The sequence below is a fragment of the Cibotium barometz genome, chromosome 4, assembly GCF_041138505.1.
Source record: "Cibotium barometz isolate CiBa-2024 chromosome 4, ASM4113850v1, whole genome shotgun sequence".
Lineage (NCBI taxonomy): Eukaryota > Viridiplantae > Streptophyta > Polypodiopsida > Cyatheales > Cibotiaceae > Cibotium > Cibotium barometz.
The window spans coordinates 8,564,107-8,572,617 of NC_141049.1; the positions used below are offsets into that span (position 1 = coordinate 8,564,107).

General features: G+C 40.6%; 1 pseudogene; it reads right to left on the bottom strand.

Annotated features, from left to right (window-relative positions):
• Positions 1–3,192: 3,192 nt before the first annotated feature.
• Positions 3,193–3,790, bottom strand: LOC147638864 (putative eukaryotic translation initiation factor 5-2; annotated as a pseudogene).
• Between the last annotated feature and the right edge of the window lie 4,721 nt (positions 3,791–8,511).

Consider the following 8,511-nt stretch of genomic DNA (forward strand, 5'->3'; position numbering starts at 1 on the left):
TTTATTTCAACTAGGTCCTTATTATCTTCTTCTTTTTCTAATGCTCTAAGGATAACTAGTTCATCCTCTCACCTTGATTGCCATTCTTTCTTATAACGTGTGTGACAATCTCTCTTTATCCTATGTGAGCTCTAACCTACATTAATGTGTCGCAATGTGCAAAAAGAAAATGAGGGTAGAGCGTATTCACCATACATCTTAAGTTTTTTTTTAATCTATAAAATTTATATTTGAGGGCTTCATTATTTAGCATATTCCACCCACGATTAACAGAGCACACATCTTGATTAAACACATTAATCTAGTAAATGATTTAAATATAAGGTGCATCCAAATAAAATATCTCGAAATAAACTAATGGGTGTTCCCGTTATTTTCAACAAACCTGTAATTAAGGAAAAATTTAAACCCAATCAAGAGGGAATGTTATGAGAATGTATTTTAAGCCTTCTTAAAAATATTATTCTACCCTCTTAGATAATTCGTGGATGCTTGGATTATCTTTGCATCATGTCGAATCATGTAAGCATAAAGCTTTGTGTATATGCATAGGGCTTTTGGATAAGCTTTCCATTCAAATAAGTTCACACCTCTGACTACGAGCTCATTTTGTAGATATAGTCTATGTTTTCTTAAGTGACATTTCTTATTAATGATCCACGCACATGTTCATGTGTCGGTATAATTGGCAGAGCCTATAATCATTATCCCCTAGATCTCTCGTTGGCTCGAGAATCCCCTAGGTAGCCCTCATCTTAGTACTATGCTTCCTCGGCTTAAGGGATTGCTGATTTCGTACAAATGAGGGTTATTGTGGAAAGACCCTCGTCCTTGTTCTACTATTAGCCGACGTGTGTACCTGGGGCACGATTGACGATCGGTTCTCTAGTTGGGGAGATGTTCTCGCCTTTTACATAGAGCCCTTATGCATGCTCTTTGTGGGTTTTTTCTCACTCTATTGGTTTCTTTTTTTCCTTTCTTTGGTCTTTGTAGGGTGTTCTTTGACAGGTAAGAATCCGTTAACTTCTACTCCATTTCATGTGAGTTTGCTAAAACCTTTCAAGGGATCGCTTCTCACTCATCTTGTGTATGAGGATCCACCTCTTATCGAGGCTAAGCAAGAAGTTTTGAATCCAAATATTATCATTGCCCACAGATTACATTGACTCGTAATGTAAATCAATATATCAAATATTTGGTGACTTTTTAAAATCATCCTCATGCAGAGGCAAGATGGGTGCCTCCCTGAGATCCTGATCTTCTCAACAAACCTGCAATTAAGGATGATTTCAAACCCAATCAAGAGGGAATGTTATGAGAATGTATTTTAAGCCCTCTTAAAAATATTATTCTACCGTCTTAGATAATTTGTGGATGCTTGGATTATCTTTGCATCATGTCGAACGATGTTAATATCATGGGTGATTCCATTATAAATATTAATACTTTTGGTGTACATTGACATATGTTTGGGGGCTCCAATGTTTATGAATTTGGTCTCTATATACTGAAGGGTGAATCCTGGGTTACTTATTCCAAGAAAATATGTGATTCTTGGGTTTGTACGGAAGGGTGATTCCTAGGTTACTTACAGAGCATGAGTTGACTAATATCACACCAAATAAACTTCAATTCGAATCAATTTATGCCATGAGTGTCTCGCTCCCTTCCGGGCCGGACAGTTGCTCGATATAAGAAGTTAGAGTTGCTCACTACTTAGTTAGGCTAGGGCCTGGGATGATTTTTAAGGGTAGCATGGTGAGTGCTCTATACATATGTAAACATATGCGTGAGAAGACCATAAAATGGCCTATGAGACCAAAGTTGTATCGATCCTTTTAGACCTATTTCAACAACTTTAAGGGTAGCATGGCGAGTGCTATATACATATGTAAACATATGCACTAGAAGACCATAAACTGGCATGTGGTATGGATCCTTTTAGACCTATTTTAACACATACACACACATATACCAACTAAGAGCTCATTCAAATAAGCTTTCCATTCAAATAAGTTCACACCTCAAACTAAGAGCTCATTTTGTAGATATAGTCTATGTCTTCTTAAAGTGACAATTCTTATTAATGATGCCACAGACATGTTCATGTGCTGGTAAAAGAGTAATTGGCAAAACCTATAATCATTATCCCCTATCTCTCCTTGGACAGAGAATCCCCTAGGTAGCCCTCATCTTAGTCGTATGCCTGCTCAGCTTAAGGGATTGGTGACACTACAAGGGATCGGGCTTATACCTGCGCTCCTAGCTGTTAAAAATGACTTGTGAAAAAAAGTAGCGGGCCCGTGTATCAACGCGTGTATAATCGCAGCCAGAGACATGTTCAGATGAGCTCACATCAATCGGAATGTCCGATGAGTAGTGCTCACGTCCACCCTCTGCACTGGCGATGACAGGTGGATCATCAGTAGCTTGTGCCTGTTCAAGTAATGTATAGTATATAAGTATATATGTATGTAATTCAATAAACCAAAATCATTCGTTTAGAGTTTTCAAGTACTTGTCGACCGTATGGTCTCATGGCCATCTCAAACTGCGCGTCCGTGTAATACATCTCTCGGCTCTGAAGATGGCCCATGTGTCAGGCCCGGGGCCTCCACCTTCCAAAAAAGTTTGTATCACGTGCGTTCAAAGGCATATTTTAAAACCCCTCTGTAGCCTGATTTCCCCTATTTTATGCATACCTCCTATTACTTTTGCAATATATTATTATAACCCTCCTATACTTTTAAAATTTCCAGCTCATAGAAATTTTTCCCCCCTCTAGTAAATTTAAATTTAAAGATATCACGCCCCTTACAATTATTGAAAAAGGTGATCACAAGAATAATCGATAAGCCTTTGTCAACTTGCATATACTACTACATCTAGAAGGATGCCGTCATGTTGTACACATTCTCACCTTGACCTTATCTTTGAATTTGTGCATTCCAAGAGAAAACAAGGGAGATCCTTAAGAACATGTCCTTTCTAAATGCCTTGAAAGAAGGCCAGCATGCAGACTTAGTGAGATTATCAAGGTCTTCCTAGAAAGTAAGAATGCAAGTTTATTGAAACAAAGAATTGAATACTGATGTCGGGAGTGGAGAGTTGACGAGAGAGTAGGAGACGAGAGTCAACAATGTGTGGGTGTGAAGAATGGATAATGGGCACACCACAACCCATGAGTTTTATTCATGTGTTAGAGTTAGGGTGGAACCAGTTCATCTCCTCATCCACTGCCTCGCCTTCCTTCAGGCGTTCTTTTTCAGCTCTCCTCATCCCTTTCTTGTCATTTTTTTTCTTCTGCTTTGGAGGATTCTTCAGGATAAAGGTAGTCAGCTTGTCTCTCATGTCAACATCAGATACAAATCCATAAGTAGCACACTTCAACGTTATAAACTGACTTTTTGTGATGACTATCTCTGTCTCTGGTTTCCCACATCCATAACACTGGACATATTTCTTAATGAAATTTTCCAAAAGCCGTGCAAGTTTTGCTGTATCATGTGCTCCATTCACAATAGCAGTGCCAGCTTTCTCATCAAATTTTGACTGTGCACCAAGCCAAAGTACTTAGTAGTGTAGGCTGGAGCCCTAGCCAAGGCCTTTGCAACATCGATCATGTTCACAAGATTGGTCTTGATTCCATTTCCTCTGCCTTCAATCTTAGTGATCAGCTTAGGCATTTTATACCTGTAGAAGGCATCATCATGGTTGCTGGCCCCGATGTTTTGAAGAGCCATTTCAAAAGGAGCACTGGCACTTATACAAACTCAAAAAGGCCCTTCGTCTGGTAAGAAGAGATGAATTTCTTGCCGTCCAGACCGGATGTGGAGCAAAGATGAGCTCTCTCCTGATGAAGCCATATTAGCAAATAGAACCAAGAAATAAAGTGTATGACTCCCTGCAAGCACTTAGAAGTGCTCAGCAAAGTATCTCCAAAGTGCGGAAACACTCCCAGATAAATAACACTTACCTGCTCAATGTCGGTCAAGCATCCAAAGATGCTCCCACTGGCACAAAAGCTGTATGTACGAGCTCAAAAGCTCAACCAATGAGTAAGAAGCAATGTCGAACTCTTTTCCAATCCCCGATGGTCAATACCTCAAAGCATGTACCCAAGACATAACCCGAATAGCATAGGCATAAGCATACATGAGTAAAATAGCTTCAGCCCACTGTATGTCAGCAGTGATTCACTACTCAAAACTGAGTGTTATCAGTCCTAAATCAGGGCCAAAATGATGGCAAACCATTAACATAGCATCTCCATACATGTAGACATCATACGGGCATCAATATGCATCAAGTGATCAATCCCGGTAAGCATAGACTTCAAGAGATAAGTGCTGCCCTGTTTTTGGCCTGTTTGTAGACTGTTTACACAGTCCCAAACCTTAAGCAAAAAGCTTCAATGTTCAATGCCAAGTCCCCGGTTTGTTGGCAAGTGTTTAACCAAGCCAAATGGAACCAAGTCACAGCCTGTAAGGCTGGCGCAATCTGCGCTGCTGCTCCTTGATGGCCTACAGCCCACGTGGCACAAGGGAGGGTGAAGGGGGGCTCAATAAGGAGCCAATGAAGCCACAAGTCAAGCCTTAGTGCCCCTTAAGAGGCCCAACTGGAGATATGAAGCAATGAAGCTTCAATGGTGGCTGCCCCTTCTTTTCTCAAACCTGCAGACTAAAAAACTTAAGTAAAACCCTATGGGGGATGAAGCAATACCTCTGTGTGAATGCCGTGAGGGTGCCCAAAGGGGCCGGGAAGGTGCTCGGGAAGCCGGGGAGTGACGGGAGCTCGAAGGAGTCGGATATGGCTGCAGGGAAGGAGACCCAATGCGAGTAGGGAGTCGATGGGAAGCTAAGCAATTTGACTACAGATTTATCAGCATCATCATACTCCACAGTCCACAATGCATTCGACTTTGAACCATCCTGCTCTGTGACACCGTGCTAGTGTGGAAGTTCATAGCAGACATACAATCAAGATGACACATTTTACGTATGGTTGACATCCAAATTGTGAAGCAGACAACACCAACAACTCTCATGCCTGTCAAAATAAAATTGGGCAACAGCTGCAACACAAATAAAAACATATGCATGCACATAAGAACTGGTCTAACAAGGAATCAATAAAAGACATGCACATGCTTTTTAGTAACCTATTCTTGGATTAAACACCTACTCATCATACACGCATATCATTGAACTTCATATAATGTCGTTGACTAGAGCTGCTCAAATGTATATTATACTCAAGCTACCCACATTATAGAAGGGATATACATGACATTTAACAAAAATCTACAATATGTATAAGTGTTTGTGATTCTTTCTTTAGCCGTTATTGTAGGTCCCATTGCCTACTGCCAAAATGGATTGCCTTAGGAATGAATTGGATCTGCAAAACAATCTGATAGCAATCAAAAGAGAAATTTTGTATACGTGAGCTAAAGATGTTCCTCTATTCTTTTGAATTAAAGCAATAACTAAGACTTACTTTCTCTCACAAAACTATCCTTGAATATACGCTTAGACATGTCGTCATACATAGTCATGCATACCACGGCTACAAAAAGCATGAGTCTACATAAGTCAGAGTCGCTAAGTCTTTCAGCCCGCACCCAAAAAACTTCAGCCCCACCAAAATTCAACCCATGTCAAATCAGCTTCTTGCCTCCCTATGTGTTTGATGACCTGTTGCCTACAATCAAAATGAAAATGAGGAAAATGATGCAAAAATCTGATATAACATGACTTAAAAATACAATTAAATGCTTCAACACTTACGTGAATCACATGAAAAACTAACCTGAAGTATTTACAAAATCATTAAAAAGCTTGTAGTCATTTTGATGTAGTTCATATTTATCAGTTGCTGTATTGTATGTAAAATGTGCCAATGCAATAACTGACTCTATATCGACCATGTTCAAGTCCGTCAAGTCATAAGTAAATGTTCGACGCCCTTTCACCTTTTGATACCAACCAAGCTGAATTTCTACCCCTTGAGGCCGGTCCGTCAAGTCAAAACCTCGCTTATAATCCACATACCTGCCACCTACCTTCTTTCTCATCTTTTGAACTCTTCCAAGGTACCAAGTGCTATGAAGTGTGTCCATCTTCTTCAGATTTGTAGCTTTTCCAATTCTCTTTGACCTTTTTTGTCCCTCTCCATGTGTCACATCATGGAAATAAATTGCGCAATCAGACCCTATTCCAAAAAAATTGCCATTACTAGATGACGCTTCTTTTTCCTTGTGGCTGAAATACACTCCTTGCTTCACCCTAGTCAACCTATCCTTTGACAATGTAGAGTTTCCATTGAGTTGGCTTACCAAAGTAGATTTGAAGATGAATTTGCCATCAACCTCTACCACCGGTGAGATACTCTTCTTCTCAGCTTCATTGCTTGCCTCATCAAGAAGCCCATCGATCTCATGTCGAATCTCACTCAAAGATATGACCTCGTCATCTTCATTGCTCTCGTCGCCAATGGGGCTATCATCACCACATGGCTCCGTAAAGTCATCATGCTCATCTGCCCCGCCCATTTCAGTATCTAGCTTTGACCACATTGATTCTATATCTAACCAAGGCTCTTTCCACCATTTAAGACCCTCACTTGTGCAAGGTTTGAGGCCCAATGTCTCACATAAAGTTTGTGCTTGCTTCAATCCCTCTTTTAATGCATCTATCATCTTTGTATCACAGGAAACACTTTCGTAGTTCCCAAGATCTGCTTCCAAAACACCTTCATGCTTGTTCAAGTCCTTCCAAATGTGTTCTTGTTTCTTATGGGCCCTTGAAAAAGTCACCCCATTTGAGCTCTACTCATGCATGGCAACCTGATTCAAACTACCAACACAATGCAAAAGATCTCCAAAATCAAACGCTCTTTCCTGCCCAACCATACCGCCAATCTTGCTGAAATAGATCTCCGCTGCATCAGATCCTGTGAGATGTAGAGGACATTTGAAATTTGGATAGAACTCCCGAAACATCTTTATAAGTAGAACAAAAAAATGGCAAGAAAGTTGAATGTCTATGTATGCCTCTTTGCTAATGAAGTTTTCCCTTAGGTTGTATGTAGGATGGTGATGTAGCCATAATCTCCACAGCTTGAAGAAGAAGACCACTTAAGCTGCAAGCACCACACGCTGTCCCAAGTCTAAATATGGTGATAAGAATATGTCTATGTAGTCAGCAACAACCTGCAAATATGCCTCAGTCCCTTGCATGCTCCTCTCTTTCTTTCGCATTTCCCTCATACATTTTGCACTTGTCTAGAGACAATCCTTTGGGCTGCCCCCCAGTTTTGACGATCATTTCGTTGTATGTCCCCATCTCGCAACCTGTGCTGATCAACAGAGAAAGTGTTGTAGACCATAGCAACGTGATTGAGTGTAATCCACACACGCCCAATTGCAAGCTGTCGGGTAGGACTGTCAAGAGGACTCACAAGCTTCTTTCCACAATGGACAAAATCTTGATCATGTAAACCATACACATCTCCTCTCACAAATATTCCTTTCAACTTCCATCCAGGCCAATCAATGAAAAATTGCCTATCTCTCTTTCCTAGGTAGTCTTCAACCATGAGCTTTCGACGTCTACTTTCACCATCTGATGCATGCCCAATTATTGGACCTATCACGTCTTTGAACTTTGCATTCCACATCCGCTCCACAAGCATCCATTGGGTTCTGATGAAATCACTATCAAAGCGGTTGCATGTGCAATGCACAACTAGAGCCAATCTTGGAAGACTCTCATGAAGAGGGTTGACAATGAGGAGCCTTGCATAGTGTCCCACCACGTGGTTTTGGAAGGCATCTACTATTGTCTCATATCCTTGTGCTCCATCTCCAACGATGATGGCATCATTTGAAGAGCATTGATGATCCTCTCCTTCTCTTCCACAAAACCCAATCAAAGCATCATCTTTTGCATTCCATCTACATAAAGAGAAAGATTTTTATTTCAGCCCGCTTCATGCACAAAGAACTTTATATTTACAATCAAAGAAAGGAAGAGATATTGAAAAAAGCTTACCTAATGCGCCGCTTGATAGTTGTCTCATCTTCAACAATGATAATTGGCACTCGTGATGTTATTCCATGTTTTCTCTTTGCTTCAACATATATCTTCCCGATTGCATCAAAGATATATTCATGCTCCCCTGACTGAAAGTAAGTTGATTTTCTTTGGTGTCTCCTAGTGGTTGACATGGATGGCCCTCCAAGGTTTGCACTCAAAAACTCATGTAAGCATGGCCCACCCCATAGCTTCACGACTTCAAAAATGGTCTTTGTTGATTCTGTGAATCTTTGACCCTTTTCGGATCTTAATGCATTCTTTGCAATGTCTTGAAGAAAGTCCCATAAAGCTGATTTGCCTCCAAATTTACCTTGCCTGCAAGCCTCAATGATGTTATTGCAAAATCGCCTCACATCCTTTCTATTAATGCTTTCATAGTTGGCCTCTTTCAAGGATCTGATTCTCACGGAAA